We start from the raw sequence: 15,589 nt of genomic DNA on the forward strand, positions 1-15,589 counted from the left end.
CCAACCAACGTTATCGTAAAGGCGCAATGAATAGAGCAATAAAATACAAAACGTAACACCGAAACCCTTTAAATCCAGTCCGTTCAATCTGGATACAGTCCGATAAATGTCCTACCCGGTGTATTCCAATGGTACTCTACGCGACTCTGGGACACATTTTGTTAGCAACCACCAAGCATGGCTCTGTGGTAATAGAATAGCCAATGTAATTTGACACTTCAACTTGCCGTGCACTACGTTAGTTGATTCAGGCAGTCACACTCTGGCGAAACGTTGTGCGCTTTTTTAGTGTTTGCAAAGTATAAAGGAGAAAATAATACGCGACTTGAGTTTAGGAGGATTTTTTTCAGCGGCGCGCTTTGGTTGGATCTGAAAGTAAGTTGTGTGTTCCCGAATCATTTTCACACCTCGCGCCCATGTCTGGGAAAGGTTTTTGTGCATTGCATTGAATGTATTTGTAGCCTGCAAGCTAGCTCCGATCTCAGCTAACAATGGAGCAGTCACTAAAAGATTCACTTAACTATAACATTTGAAATGTGCTAAGAAAAATGTTATGTTTATTGTTCTCTCTTAATTGATGGTTTCGACCCCTAGTCGGACTTACACGGTGTGATGTTTTTGAGGTAAAACAACAGATCGCGATTGAGAATTTTTTCTGGACACTTGGTTTTTATGAGAAACGCGGAATTTGGCTTTTGTGGTGCATGCACCTATGCCATTCGCAGCAGTTCACTTTCCCCGTATATAGCATGTTTTGTTGTATTGCATTGTTCGTATAAGATAGGCACACTGTCATGCGGTGAACGGTTGGTCGGCATTACCTTGGGCATTTCTCGAATTGTAGAAAATCAGAGCCTCGTCGTTCAGACGTATGACTTTTATATCCTGTTCACTGTACTTATGATACAATATGATATAGTATGCTTCTTTGTACATAAAGTTAACAGCTTATCGACCCTACTACGTTTCTACAACTTGATATTTAACTTGTAACAAAGCTAACGACGATGTTCAAAACCATGTGAAGAAAATGTGATGTTTCTTGCGGCAACTCCGTGTACCATACTGCGCTACAGTAGCCTAGCATCGTTTCCTCTGGCACTATGTTGCTGCTTTGCAATGCGATAAGTTGTACGTTTAAACACTGTAGCAATATGTTCGATTCTTGCAACTGAAGTCAGTTGATATGTCCGCAGGGAAGGATCAAATCCGGGTTGCCTTGCAGTAGCCTACATTCGAATAGTTAGTTGAAGAACAGTCAACTTGAGGGGTCTACAAACTGAAGGAGAACATAACGCCCCTTCCACCCTCGTTAGTGGGATTGTAGTAGACTTTAGGGAAATATGACTTTCACCTGTGATGAGAGCAAAAAGGGATAGGGAGACTAGGCTAACAACAGCAAGCTATACCTTAAAGAAACCTAACAATATTTTTCAGGGATTTTATTTTTCAGTTATTGTCGCATTTAGTACCCAATGTAATAAAAAACTCGTCATGTTCAGATATGATGAAATCGAGATTTTAGGGCACAGGGTTAGCATCGTGTAACAAGATAGTTGCACACTGACAAGGGTTTGTCTTCAGCTGCTGTTATTCCATTTGATTTATTATTGTGAAAGTTAACACTTTAATTCAAAACAATTTAACAAGCAGCAATGTTTCATCCTAGGAAATGTGTAGGCTGTTAGTACACAGTTTGAATATAGGCCTACTGTTGTCCTTTGCATACTTTTCTTTCTTTCTGATTGGCTACTAAGCACTGCACAATCTCAGGCAGTGTTTACACGATTGTGTGGATACTGATAAAGTAAAAGCTTCCCTTTACTTCAGAGTGAGTTGCCTTTGGTTCAAAGGTGAAAGGTAATTAGTAGTTTTTTGTTGTTTAGTTGTGCATCTCATTCAGAATTTAGGAGGTAAAAGAAAAATGTATGTGAAGTTTGATTTAAAAAATATCGTTTTTAAAGTCAGGAATAGTTTTGAAACAGATTTCAAACCATTGTCTTCTCTATCAGTTTGTATTTCAAAACTGCTGAGCAAAGTGATGTACACAGTGAGTAGCTTAATTTGTGTGAGTCAGAAATGGAGAATGTGCCAAGGAGAGAAGTTTTCTTTACTCACCACTCCAGACAGGGGCCTTAGGGTGAGGATCAGCTTTAGTAAGGGGGGAAGCACAAGCACTCCGATGCCATTCTCATGTGAGAGCATAGAGAGCACTAGGCACTTTGTTAAGGACACTAAGAAAAAGTGGTTTTAGAGAACATATTTGGAGTTGAACTGAAAGTGCAGTCTTTAGTTTCAGGGGCCCATTTGTGCTTGTGATGCCAATTTAGATTTTAAAGGGATCACTGTGTGTCATATTAATACATAGTAACTCGTTGACCTCCTGGTAAACCCTTAAAGCAGTTTTATTGGTCTTTTAGGAATTGATACAGTAATACATAGCCTCTGGTAAGTCTGTGAAGAAGCCACTTATTTATCTCAAATAACTGCCTTCTGCAGTTGATTGTGCAGGTTATAGACTATGCTAGATATTTACACAGTGATTAGGAATTACAAAGTAATTGTCTAACATGTACCACACATGTACAGCTAAGGAGCAAAGACTGCATGATTGCTTTAAACACAAAAGTTCTTGTCGTATGTGACAGCTTAGTTTCTACAAAACAAACCTTAAATCTTGCTGATTTGATCTGAAAGGTGAGAGGAATGAGATGTATCTCACTGTCTTATGGTGCAATTCAGTGTCAAACATGCTGATTACTTCTTCTCATGTTCATTTGCTGCACTTCTCATTGCCTCTATGCGTGTAGTTTTAGTAAGATACCTGTTAGTATTTTAACTCTGCTGAACACTAATCAGTGTTTTGATGGGTTGACATTTAACTGTTAGTGCAGTATTGTGGAGAGTTGTGAAATACTTGGCCCACGTTTATTCATCACAGAGTTGAACAGCCTTCTCATCACCAGCTGTATACACCCACTCTCAAACATAAGTCAGCCTTTGTGTCTGTGTCCACGTGGTCCCCTGTGGATGTGCATAGCAGTGTTCATTTACTTCAACATGTGAAATCAGCTGCTCTTACTAAGCAACTGATTGTTTCTCACAAGTGTTATGAAGATCTTTTTTCATAATGAGAGAAATTATCACAGGAAACTTCCCCAAAGCATGTTTTTACACCTACCAGTAGCAAAGTGTATTTAAACTGCTAGCCTAAATGCATCAGTGAATCTTTCAACCTTGTGCAGCTTACATGATTGTTGTCCTATTCATGACCTTGCAGAAGAAAAGAGGCTGGGGCTACCCTTTTTCCTTTTTAATCAAACATCTGAAGAAGAGCCTGGTGGTGGTGGGGGTGGGGTGTGTTCTGTAGTTCATGTCCCCATAAGAGTGGCTTGCTGAAGGCTGCCTCCAGCTGTCAGTCTGACAATGTGACCACAGAGGCATTAGGATGTGATGTGCAAAGCATCAGCTAGCTTGTGCCACTCTAAGTGCTTCGCCCTCAGATAGGGACTTCCAGGCTCATGCTGTCATGAGCTCATGCATGTTTGATTTGACGCTCTTTGAAAAATGAATGCTGAAGATGTCACAATGACTGTATCCCATTTCTGTCAGCAAAAGAGCAAGGACCCTGAATTGTAAACGACACCCAGCTATTCAGGCACAAAATGTGAGGTTGAAATTCGGCATTGGAGGACAAAATGTTCCCGCCGCACTCAAGATTTTGCTTGATCACAAGCAATTGCCTTCACTTTTTGGGGCTGATGAAAGCTTATTGTGCTTTGATGTCTGACTGCTGGGTATCTTGCAAATCCAGCTTGAGTAAAACAAACATATTGTCCTCAAACTGTTTTCTTTTGACTACAGCAAATTAGTACTCATTCAGGGAGTCTCATGATCCATGTCAAACTGTTTGTCCTGATGTTCTATTTAGGCTCATATAATAGACAGCTGTGAGATTGCGTTCATGCTCACGAGCTGCAAGCTCTGCCCTCGATGAGGATTGCTGGAGATCAGCTCTAAATGTAGAAATATATGAAGGTCTTAGTGATTGCATTATATGAATTGTCCATTGGTCTTGATAGCTCACCATTGAACTTGATTGCATCTCAACTATGTTTACAGCATAGAAATTAGGAAATGTAATGCAGGTCTCTAAATCCTTTGTGGGCCCAGACCTAGAGCAAATTGGCCGTTATCTTTTGTGAACCATGTGTCCCTAATATTTATAGTTGTGAGATAAAAAGGCTTTTGCACCCTGTGGTGTACATAAAATATGATCTGATCCTCATTTAAGTCATAATAATAAATGAAATTTTACAAACAGCACACACAAGTTTTAAAGTAATCATATCTTTATTGAACAAACAGTCATTGATGGAAAGAGTATATAAACCCTTATATTTAGTAACCTGTAGAGCCTCCTTTACTGGCTGCAACATCAACAGTTTTCCATGTTTGCTGATCTGTCCTACACAGCAACATGAGATATTCCGGCCCATTTATTTACACAAAACATTTCATGCATGTTCATGTATGTTTTTTTGGATATCTTGCTTGATATCTTGCCTTCTTCATATCGTTCCTCCCATTAACATCACTTGTTTTCAGTGTTTTCTGATATCAGACTCACGAACACGGGCATTATCAGTGCAGGGAATGTCTACAGAACCTGAGTTATCACCCCAGGGTTCTCCATCATTGGGTAGAGGATTTCACAGCATGTCCTGGTACTGATCTTTGTAAGATGCCCACTCCAAAGGACAGCAGCTACGGTGCTAAATTTCTTCCATTTGTAAACTGTAAACTGACAAATGGATTCCTTTTTAACCCGCTGTCTTTTAAAATGAATTTTGTTTGGACCATTTTGTATTTGAATAGACATTCTGTTGTAAAGAGAAGGTAACCAAAACCCTGTCGATTTTTATATGGCAGATTAAAACCACACCTGAAATGACTGGAACATGTGACTCCAATTACCCTCTTTTCAGGAGGTCATTATCTTAAAACTTCACATTCTCAGTCATTTCTAGATCAAATTTAAAAGGTTTTGTTTCATATGTGTCAATTTAGGTGTGATCTTCTTTCCAGCATTGGCTGGACAATTTATTTATGTTAAGACATGAAGCAATACCTCATTCTGACTCAGTTGCAAAACTGCATGGGCAACTTTGTCAAAGACTTTTTAACTTCCTCTTTAGACAATTTATTTAACAATAATGTCCACCAATAATGTCTAGGCAGAAGATGGAATGATCTGAAAATATCCCACACATCTTTAAGCCCTAGAGGGAATCATTTAAGATTTCACACTAAAATAGGCGGGCTGTTTCTAGAGAAGCTATTCAAATGTGGAAAATATATGTGAAAATATTACAACTCTGTATTGGGTTTTTTAACAAGTGTTAAATCTGTATGCATTTATTCATGCAGCTCACAAAAGCACCAACTGCTGCTCATACTCTTCCATTCATTTGATGTATTGAAAAATCACAGTGTATTCCATCATGTGGAAAGCATGGACCCTGTCACTGTGTCTGAGCTGTCTGTCTCTGTGTGAGAGTGTTAGATTTTCTCCATTCCTACAAGCAATGACAGAGACACTGCGACGGACGTACAGTTACTTTCAAAATGGCCTTATGGCCTTCCATCTCTGACAAAGCAAATTAACTCGAATTTACAAATAAATAAATAAATAAATAAGAATATTCTGTTGTTCCCGATCCAAATTTAACAGATCCATTTTCAAGAAAATTAGAACACACACCTCACTAAGGTGGCTTAGACATTAGCACAAGGTGCGGCAAAATGGAAGCTGAAAGGAAAGCAGTCAAAAGGTGTAACCAAAACATGTGACAGATGGATTCTAGTAAATGAAATTCAGAGCACATTCAATACAAAAAACTGAAATAAGAGAAACATTGCATTTTGGATTTACATTAGTGGTTATTAACTTTAAAAGAAACCGGTCTGAGAATATACATACATACTTTCTGCCCAAGTGCAGTTAATGCATCACATCATCTGAGCAGCACTCATGAGGTGACAGCTATATGAAACGGAGAGATATACATGGAGACCTAGTGGCCTCTCAGCAGCAGATATTGAGTGACAAGCCCAGCAACATGTCAGTGTGTATTTGTGCTTGGAAATTGGTATGCAGTCACAAGGACCATTTCTCAGGTAAGTTGGATCCGTTGTATCTTAATGACTGCTCCATAGCCCAGGCCTTCAGGGCCTGTTGGTGCCCTTTCACCTGCCAGTGCAGCCAGACTGGTTCACACTCTTATAAGCGCATGTCTTTTCATTGTTTAGACTGTCCTTTTCAGATAAAGAGCCACATTTGGAACCCCAGTGTGAAACTATTATAAAATTGAATGTCTGGTGTAGGAGTTTCTGATGAGCTGAAGTGGAGTTGGGTGCTGATCTAATGTCCAATAGATTTTGGGATCTCTCAGTTTTTGATTTTTCTTCATGCAAACAGGATGGAAAAACATCTCTGCTTAGTCATCTTTCTAAACAAGTTTTTTTTAATGTATTTAGCAGCAGGCTGGGTTCTAGAAGGGCAGGTTACTCTTCTCTTGTACAGTAGTGTCTCCAGTCTGGGTGCGTGTAGTTGGCCCCTCTTTGCAAACATGTACTTGATTGTCACTTGGTGTCAGGGGAGTGAGGGACTGTTCTCTACTGACTCTCGCAGGGAATGCAACTAGATGTGGTTTTGAGAAACTTCTCAATTCAGTACAGCTATTCAGATATATGTCCCACAGTGCAAGCTCTTCACTTGAACTATTACGCTTTCATGCATGTGATCTTTGCATTTTCTGCACAGATGTTTAATGCCTAGCATGTGTGCATTAGCTATTAATGATTAACTTTAGTCATTGGCCATTGAGATGAGTTAGCTGATGTCAGTAAATTCATTTCTGTATAAGCAGATACTTGCAGTGTATTAAGATATTATTTATTATTGTCTGTTCTGTAACTGTGATGTAATTAGGCTGCATCACAGGGACAGTATTTGTAAACTTCTTAACACAAATTCTTGTGTTTGTGTTTGATATCATCATCTCCAGCTGACCAGCACTAATAATGTAAACCATTGAATTTACCACATATCCAAGGCCAAAACACATGATTAACAGCTTGTTTACATATATTAATGCGTTATTATACTCATTGTTCCTAGAACCTTAAGAAGATCCTATCAGAATAGGCTGATTATTTGACTGACTGTATTTTAAAAAAAAAGTTAATTAATTTTCTGACTTTTATATTTCTGTATCATTTTAAACTCATTGCCAGATATATTTTTAGAATGTGTCATTGCATTCCATATTACATACAGTATTACTCTGGTATTGTGGATGGATGCAGTGTTTGATGGATACAGTGATTGAAAGCAGCAAAAAATTCAAAGGCATTGCCTAACTCTAGGCAGTTGTAAAGAGGCTATTTCTTAAAAACATTGATATGACTTAGCCACCCCAACTTAAATATTTTCACATGTGCATAATATACAAAACAGTGCTTTATTGTAGTTGAACTAAATGCGTGTGTTCCAGAGCCAACAACGATAAACTGTGTGATTCTTGAAGACCCATCTAAACATTCATAAAGAAAGAAAATAGGCCATTCTTTCTCTTTTTGATTAACTGTTGACCGGCAGCAAGAGTGCTTCTTTAGAAAAAAATTACTTCTAACTGAATGTTTTGTTGCCTAAATGATCTATGATGTATATCTGTTTGAGAACTCGTTGATTTAATTAAACATTAGATATTGTTTATGTAAGGGGTTTTGCATATTAACCCCATGCTAATGTGCTCATCAGAAAGACTGCATGGGTGCAGTCTTTCAGGCTTTCTGAGCTAGAGTGACATTAGAAGCCATGGAGGTAGCTGTTATTTCTTTGTGTTGGAGTACGTGAGCCAGTGCTGTGGGTGCATGTGCTCCAAAGACAGCTCCGAGCTCCTGACTCTGCATCTGCAGTAAGTGGTCACCAGGGACGCAGGCACACGCCAGCTGAATGTACACTGCAGCCGTCAGACGATATAGAGCCTGAGCAGGAATAAAGGCCAGATACTCCTTTTGCCCTCCAATACAGATTATGGAAAAGCAAAGTGCCTTTTTTGGAGCATCTAGAGCATTTATCCAATATAATTGAATGTTATTGAAGCCAGCTCGCCTATTCCAGCTCTGTACTGACTTATGAGAGCTATCTTCATGTGCACGGTTGTCTCTCTGATTTTCTCTGGAATTCTTTTTGACTTTGGAACGCTGGAATAGGAGAAACTCAATCTGGAGTGCCCTGAGGGGTTCTTCTGCTCAACAATTCCCACCCAGATAACTTCCAACACCCACACAAACATTTCTGTAGGTCTTATTTTAAGGATAGAAGCAAACCGTGAGCTTGTGTCATGCCACTGCCATTGACAACCTCAACAGGCAAGTCTCCTAATTTATTAGTGCTGAAGTGGGAAGACTAAAGCTAGTGGAATATATGTGCACAGGGGCCACTTCTCATGTGTCTACACCACCACTAATTAGCATGAAAGCAGTGCTAACAAAGAGAGGCAATGTACATGTTTATTTATTTAAGTCTATCCTAGTGGGCTTTTCATTGACACAGGCTGCCTTCTTAATTAAGCAAGGGGACAGTACTGTGTCTTACAAAACTTTGCAGCTATTTTTGCTATTTGTTTTGCTATTTATGCAGCTACTTTTACATGGTATTATTGTGCAATTTTTAAAGTATATTTTTAGCAATCACAAAGTAGACTTTTTATATAGAAGAAGCCCCACTCTCCCCCCAAAAACAGTGTAATGCTGAGAAAAACAAACCAGAAAAATACATTCTGTATTTGCTTGCATTTTTTTCTTTCTTGGAGGGGCAATTCCAAAAGGCGACATCAAAACAGACCAAGGTCGAAATCCTGAAATACAGAAGGTAACAGGCAGACAAGTAAAGGTAATAATCAAAGAGAGGGTCAAAACATGAACAGCATCATACACAAGACAGCTAATATAAGAAGAAAACACTTAGTAAACCACAGATAATGTTGGCAATACTTTGCAATTAAATGAACAAAAATCCAAACTTAAATCCCCCTGCTGATTAAACGGGAAATAAGAGACAGGTGAAACAGTTCAATATTCTGGTGACAGAATGGGTGAGAGGGGTATGATTGGGTGAAGGGGATGATGAATACGTGCTGAGTCTTTCCAGTGACCCCTGGGAATATGAGTCACTGTTACTGGCCACCAAGTCAGCAATGAGACAATAAAGCAAAGAAACAACCAAAAATTGCTGGCAAAATTAAGAAATCTTTATTGTGATTTTTCCCTCTGATCGTTTGATATTCCTAATTTTGAAGTCTGCCTGAATCTTTCTTTCTTACTTACTTACTTACTTACTTTCCTACAGCAATTCGCCTCTAAGTAGGTGTTGTTTTTTTTGTTTTGTTTTGTTTTGTTTTTTGCTGTTGTCAATTATATTATTTGTGTCTATATTGAGAAAAAAAACTTGTTTATTTAGTCAAAGGAATAACACTGTTTTGTTGAGATTTGACCCTTATAATGAAGCAGCGTACCCTGCGTTGTTAGCTGCAGCTGGCGTCTAAAGAATTACCACACGTGACTGCCTTCTGGCCATGGTTCATCAGCTCAGCTGATACTGAGTAATGATAGTGACTGCATTTTAGTAAACCTTCTGTATATCTTAAGCACTGTTCCAAGGTTCTTGTCACTAAAATGAACTTTCACAGTAGCAGCTTCTGCCCCTGTTTGGTGTTGACTCTTCTTTTGAAGGGTTTGATTTAGTTGCATTAGTTGTGCATTTGCCAATCTTTTGGTTTTGAGAGTCGTGGGGGGTGGGGGCTAGCAGTGGCAGTCACATGAGCAGTAATTGTATTTGTGTTGGGTTCCTTTCAGGCTGTCACCGTAAATCTGTTTGACTCGTCACTTTGTAAATCGTTATGATAGCTAAAAGCCTTTTTATTTAATTTAAGGTGGTGGTGGGAGGGGGTTGTTGCTCTCCTGAGCAATTATATTTTTGTTTGTTTCTTACTTAGTGACTTTGGTAAAGATGCTATTACCTTTTTGAAGACCATTTCTAAATTGTTTGTTTAAAGAAAGGCTGGGAATTTTTTATTTTGCTCCTTTTACTGAGACATTAAGACTTTTTATGCAAATCTAATTTCTAATTAGAATGCATTTCTGTGGTTTGTATTTCATCTAATTCACCAAAAGAAATGGTTATAATGAAAGCAATTCATAGTGGTATAACAAACAGATCTAACTAACATGCATTTATGTCAAATGTTTTCTATACCGATTCTATTGTAGGACAAATTATTGGATTTTTTTAACATTAAATCACACATAGGTAAATTGTTCTACTTTGAGTCAACTGGCGTGAATATCAGTGTATGTGAAATGTCTACGTCAGAGTGTCACTTTCTGGCCAAACTGGTATTTGGCTGACAGAAACATGACAAAGTACACCATGTACTGATGATCAGTTCTGTTTGTTGTCTGATAAACATCTGTGAACTCCTTTTTCCTCTCCTGTACCACGTGTGTCTAGCATCATGCATGGGACCAGCAATTTGCCACCCCGTGTTGATATTTTGTCACTTAGAGCAGAGGAAAGTAAGTGAACTGTGTTTTTAAAAGTCTTCAGCATTCTGCATTCAGTTTTGTGATCATGGCCCTTGTGTTACTCTGCTAATTGGGGCTGGTTGTGGGTTTCTGGAAGGCCATACGCCACTGGGTAGTGCTGATCTAGCAGTATGAAGAGGTGTGCAGGAATTCTTCACTGTTTCCTGCGTGAAAGAAGTGTTGCTTGTAGTAAGCTGAGTTAAAACCTCGGTTCTTCAAAATATTGGGTTTGGAGGCAGTGAGTAAACTGTCACTATGTAGAAGGGTTTCTATTCATGATGTTTGGCTTTGTAAAAATGCAGCTAGAACCACATTTACAAGTGGTTTGTTGAGAAGAATATAGTTGTAACATTGGACTTTTCATTTTCACTGCTAAGATATTCCAATATTTATCATCAACTGACCCCATAAAGAATTACAGTTCTTTTTGCTGTTTTAACAACATTTGCAGTATGTATTGCAGTACATCTATAACTAACTTCATCTAGCTTAACAGGTGATTAAGGCATAAAGTCTGCTATTATAGACTTGATAAATTCCAGACATGCAAATAGCTCTCTAGCTTTGCTGACCAAACAGATGTGGCCTTCATCTCAGTAGGAGGTGGAGTATGAGATTTGTTGAGTCTGTCACTGTTTTTGTGAATTATTTCACTGTTTGTTTAGTTTCTTATGAGGTATGGCAGAGTGAAAAGTTGCACTGACGGGTTACACTTAGGCCTGTCACTCAGAAGTGCAGTCTTTTCACATTCATATAACTAATTAAGTTATGACATTAGTTTGGCAAGAGGCCTATGTCCTGATGGATTCTGAAATAATTATAGATGGCTTTTAGAATAGAGCTGGAAGATCAATATTGTATGTTTGCACATGCTCTTTGCTAAGTACCTAAAATGCACAAATTTATGTCTACTGTTTAATGCAGCAGCTGAAGTCTCTCTGTTAATAGCAGTTTATTGCTGTATCACTGAATACAGGTAATATGTATCAAGTTTAAAAGTATTTGCTATTCCTAAATGTTAGGCAGTTTGTCTGTATAATGTTTTGTGTAATATCTTAGCTTTACATATAATTTAATTGAAGAAATTAAAAATGAATTTATTGTCTGTATAAACCTGGCCTAAATGGAATTTTCCATAATGGTATTTTTGGACTGTTCTTTGGAATTGATGCTTTTGTAGTTCTAACTAAAGGAATGTACCACAGCAGATAAGCAGGATCAATAAATGAAGTGGGAAAGGGTTACTTGGTTTTTCTCTCTTACTTATGCAGTGACTGCTACCTCTATTATACCCTACATTTGACTGTGACTGAAATCAAATAAATAAATGGGCCTGGCTGGGAGCCAAGACAGACATTACTGGCATAGGGATTGCTGTCAAAAACATCTTGGAGCATAATTAGTAGTGCTCTATCATTGCTAATTTAGCTTTTTAAAGCTACATTTATGAAGGCATTGCTTTGACCTGCTTTTGTCTGGAGGGTGTGTAATGAGTTATAGTAAATTTATTACTAAAGATAAAATATTATAATCTAAGTTTCCTGTGATTTAGTTAATAAATGCTCCTCGTTCTCTGTGAATGATTTGAAATATGCACGTTTACCCCAAGATGGGATTAATATGTCACAGACCTCCAGAGAGAATTTACTCTCCTTAAACGGTATCAGTTGCAAGGATGTTTTTGATATGGTGAGTCAGGGGCTGTTATTGGTTTTTGATCATGCAACACTCTTGAGAAGGGGGAGAGGCCTTAACAGGACACCTACTCCTAATCTTCATTTCCTCTGTTTGTTGCAGAAATGTGAAGTTATGAATATCTTATGAGCACTTGTGGGATGTTTGATAATTCTCAGCATAGTTCTTCCATGTGTATGAGATGTGATTGCATTATTAACCAAGTTGACCTTTAAATCAATCTGCTTGAAAATGTTACCAAATCTCCTTCCTTGTAATCCTTGGCGGGCTCTGAAATGTTAGGTATGTGCTGATAGGATCTCAACAAAGTTGACACTGAAGCTGTACAGAAGTGCTCTTACCCATTATCCTGAACGAAAGGTCATGTGGTATTTGGAGAGGGGAAAAAAAAGAGGCAATAAGAGGTTTAGATGTCATTTTGAACAGTAGGCAAAATCACTGGGTGCAAAGAGGGTCAATGGTCTGGCAGACAGAGTATCCAAGCCTACTCAGAGTCCCAGTAGTCAGGATTACTCAGATATCTGAGTAAAGTCTTGACCTCTGAAGGGATTCCCTAAATCATTCCACCCTGGAACTTTAACCTGTTCCACCATACCTCAGGAGTTTTCTATTACATGTCTATGCAATAGATGGCTGCTGTGTTATTCATGCATTAGGTTGAAAGTTCTCAACCCAGTCCTCAGTTTTGATGTTTCTTTTGTCTCTTAGCATTCCTGAATTAGGTAATCGATATTCTTTTGCTTGTGATTAACTTGCCCAGTTGTGTAGGGAGCTGGAATAGAACAACAAAAATGATTTTGTGGGAGGCGGGAGAGGGAAGGCACCTGGTTATGAAGGCTCCAGAGAGTATGATGAAAACGGATTGCTCTGCTAAGCCCAGAGTTACAGGATATACTATATTTTAACAGTAGATAGGGCAAGAATATTTTTAACCTCATGATGGCTTGTTGCAAAACCCAACTGCTCAGAGAAAATAGGGAGATTGACTGTGATTATCTAATATAGAAATATGCAGCTCTCTTCTGTTCGCTAAGAGAAGAATGCTATGTTTGTAGGCCTCAATATCTCCTGGAGGCTAGACAATGGCTTAGTCTGGTACTAAGAGCTTGATTTTGTCACCCTTGGGCTTCTGGCGTTTGATGTCATGATGCCAGGGCAAAAAACACTCGCATCCAGCCCCTAATTGGGAGAGTGCCACCAAAGGAAGCACTCTGTGTTCCATTACATGGAGAATGAATGAGGGGCACCATCCAGCTGATTATGCTCACTGTCTGCTGAAGGCATGACCTAGTAGAACATGTTCATCCATTTGGAAACTCCATTTGCTCAGAGGTTTAGGACGTAATGGTACTTTTTAAGAGAACTATCGATTGTTTTGAAAACAATAGTAGTCAAGCTTTTAATATATTAGTTAAGGTTTGAGAACTTAGCACATTTGCCTTTTCCTTTTGCTGTAATAGTATGTACTTTTATACTATGCTCAGAGGAGGTATCTGTTGACATCCCATCAGATATTATCATTCAGAGGACTTTGATGTCAATTGTTCAACATCAGTGTTGTTCCTCAGCATAGCATGGATGTTATTTTTTAAGATAATATTTCTTAATTTCTTGGTGAGTGTGCTTTGGCCCTTCAAATTAAGTGAGACCTCTAAGTGTAGGTCCTCCACCTTCAAGTGAGATTCGATACTTGAAGGAGTGAAGTGTTTTCGATGGAAACCACATGAATGATTGATAAAAAGAGCAGAGCTGCTTAAAATCGTCCTGCTCCCAGGTTATCAATAATTCAAAGCACTTTCTGTATTTTGGTGGCACATGAAATATCAGTCACCAATTTGAAATCTCAAGATGATAATATCTGTCAGAGGAATTAGAAGTTTGTAGTAACCCCCCACCCCCCCCTAAAAAAGTAAATTTTGCCCATGGTGAGACATATTAGTTTTCTCCTCATCAGTGTTTCATAGCAGATGAGCATATATAAGAGGTTTGATTAAAAAAAAAGAGCCTTTACAAATCAATGTCTGAAGTACTGCGTCATGAATACATTGTTGCAGTTACGAATAGACCTGCATAATTAACCTTGGTGGAATATTTAAAGTCTCAGAAGAATGTGACATGAAATATGTTCTCTTAACATAGTCATACCACGCCATGTTGCTAAGCACTCCCAACTTTCACATAGTTTACTGAGAGGCATGATCATCAGCTCACTGTGATAGCTTTCACCACTGACAGTACGGTGACAGTTTGACCTTTACCTTTTGAAGAACTGGAGAGAAATGTTCCCAGTTACATGCTGATGTTTGGGTTTGTTTTGTCTTGTTTCTGTGAGTAGTCACTAAGAGCCCTGAGTTAAAGAGATCTCTTGACTTGTCAAACAGAACACACAGGTGGTTTTTACTGTTCTGCCCACTGATTGTGATCTTTGTCGAACACCTTTCTGTGTTCTGTTCTGCGCAAGCTGGAGTCCTTGCCGTTAATCCTTTGGATCCCCTTTCCTCTCTGCCTCTTGCGGGTAGGCGTTGTGGCCCATCTATTTGCATTAACATGGAAACACAAAGAGATCTGAGAGAGGAAATTGCCTCTTGTAAACACAATGGCCTTTCCTCTGAGTTCTCATGATAATGCCCTGAGCGGCCTTGGGGCAGACTCTAGAACATTCCACTGAAGAGCACAGCAAGGTCTGCCTGACTGTTAGCCTGAAATGGCAGAGCAATTTGTGTGCATGCATGTGTGTGTATGTGTTTGGGGGGTGGGGGGAGACGACGACGATGATGAGGTCGTGAATATAAAGCCACAGTAAAACAGTGGCTGACTGATGTATACTAACATTTCATGACAGGGTTCTGTGATGTACCACAGTGTGGCTGATCCATAGTGATGCAGAGAGACTGCAGCAGTATTGGGCCTGCTGCTTCCCCGGTGTTGTCCAGCTGAACAGATGTAGAGCAGAAGTCTCCATTTTTCCATGCTTTGAACCTGATTACGCATTGGCGTGTGTGCTGGAGCGTCACACTCATGGCCTCCCATTAAGCACACAGCACTAACTAAAGGCATATACATAACATTTCTATGTCCAAGTATTTCTGAAAAAGCGAAGCCTGCTGTGGTGAAGTTTCTGGAAAAGTGAAGCTGTGCAGCGAAGATTGTTTTTACTATTTATTGAGTTACTGCAATGCAGACACTGACAGCTTTCTTTTTCTGGACACTTTTCATGATGATGTCATATTATGCATGGTTG

General features: G+C 39.0%; 1 protein-coding gene across 5 annotated transcripts in view; it reads left to right on the forward strand.

Annotated features, from left to right (window-relative positions):
• Positions 1-215: 215 nt before the first annotated feature.
• zmiz1a (zinc finger, MIZ-type containing 1a) overlaps positions 216-15,589 on the forward strand; it is a 96,849-nt gene continuing 81,475 nt past the window's right edge. For 2 of the 5 annotated variants that reach the window (XM_035531657.2, XM_035531659.2), the window contains exon 1: positions 217-375. The gene's annotated coding sequence lies outside the window, so the exon portion shown is untranslated. Of the gene's footprint in view, positions 376-15,589 lie in introns of all 5 variants that reach the window. The other 3 variants (XM_035531660.2, XM_027015777.3, XM_035531658.2) reach the window with 2 other exon arrangements.

This window comes from Electrophorus electricus, chromosome 12 (genome assembly GCF_041902795.1).
Source record: "Electrophorus electricus isolate QZ-2024a chromosome 12, ASM4190279v1, whole genome shotgun sequence".
Taxonomy (NCBI): domain Eukaryota; kingdom Metazoa; phylum Chordata; class Actinopteri; order Gymnotiformes; family Gymnotidae; genus Electrophorus; species Electrophorus electricus.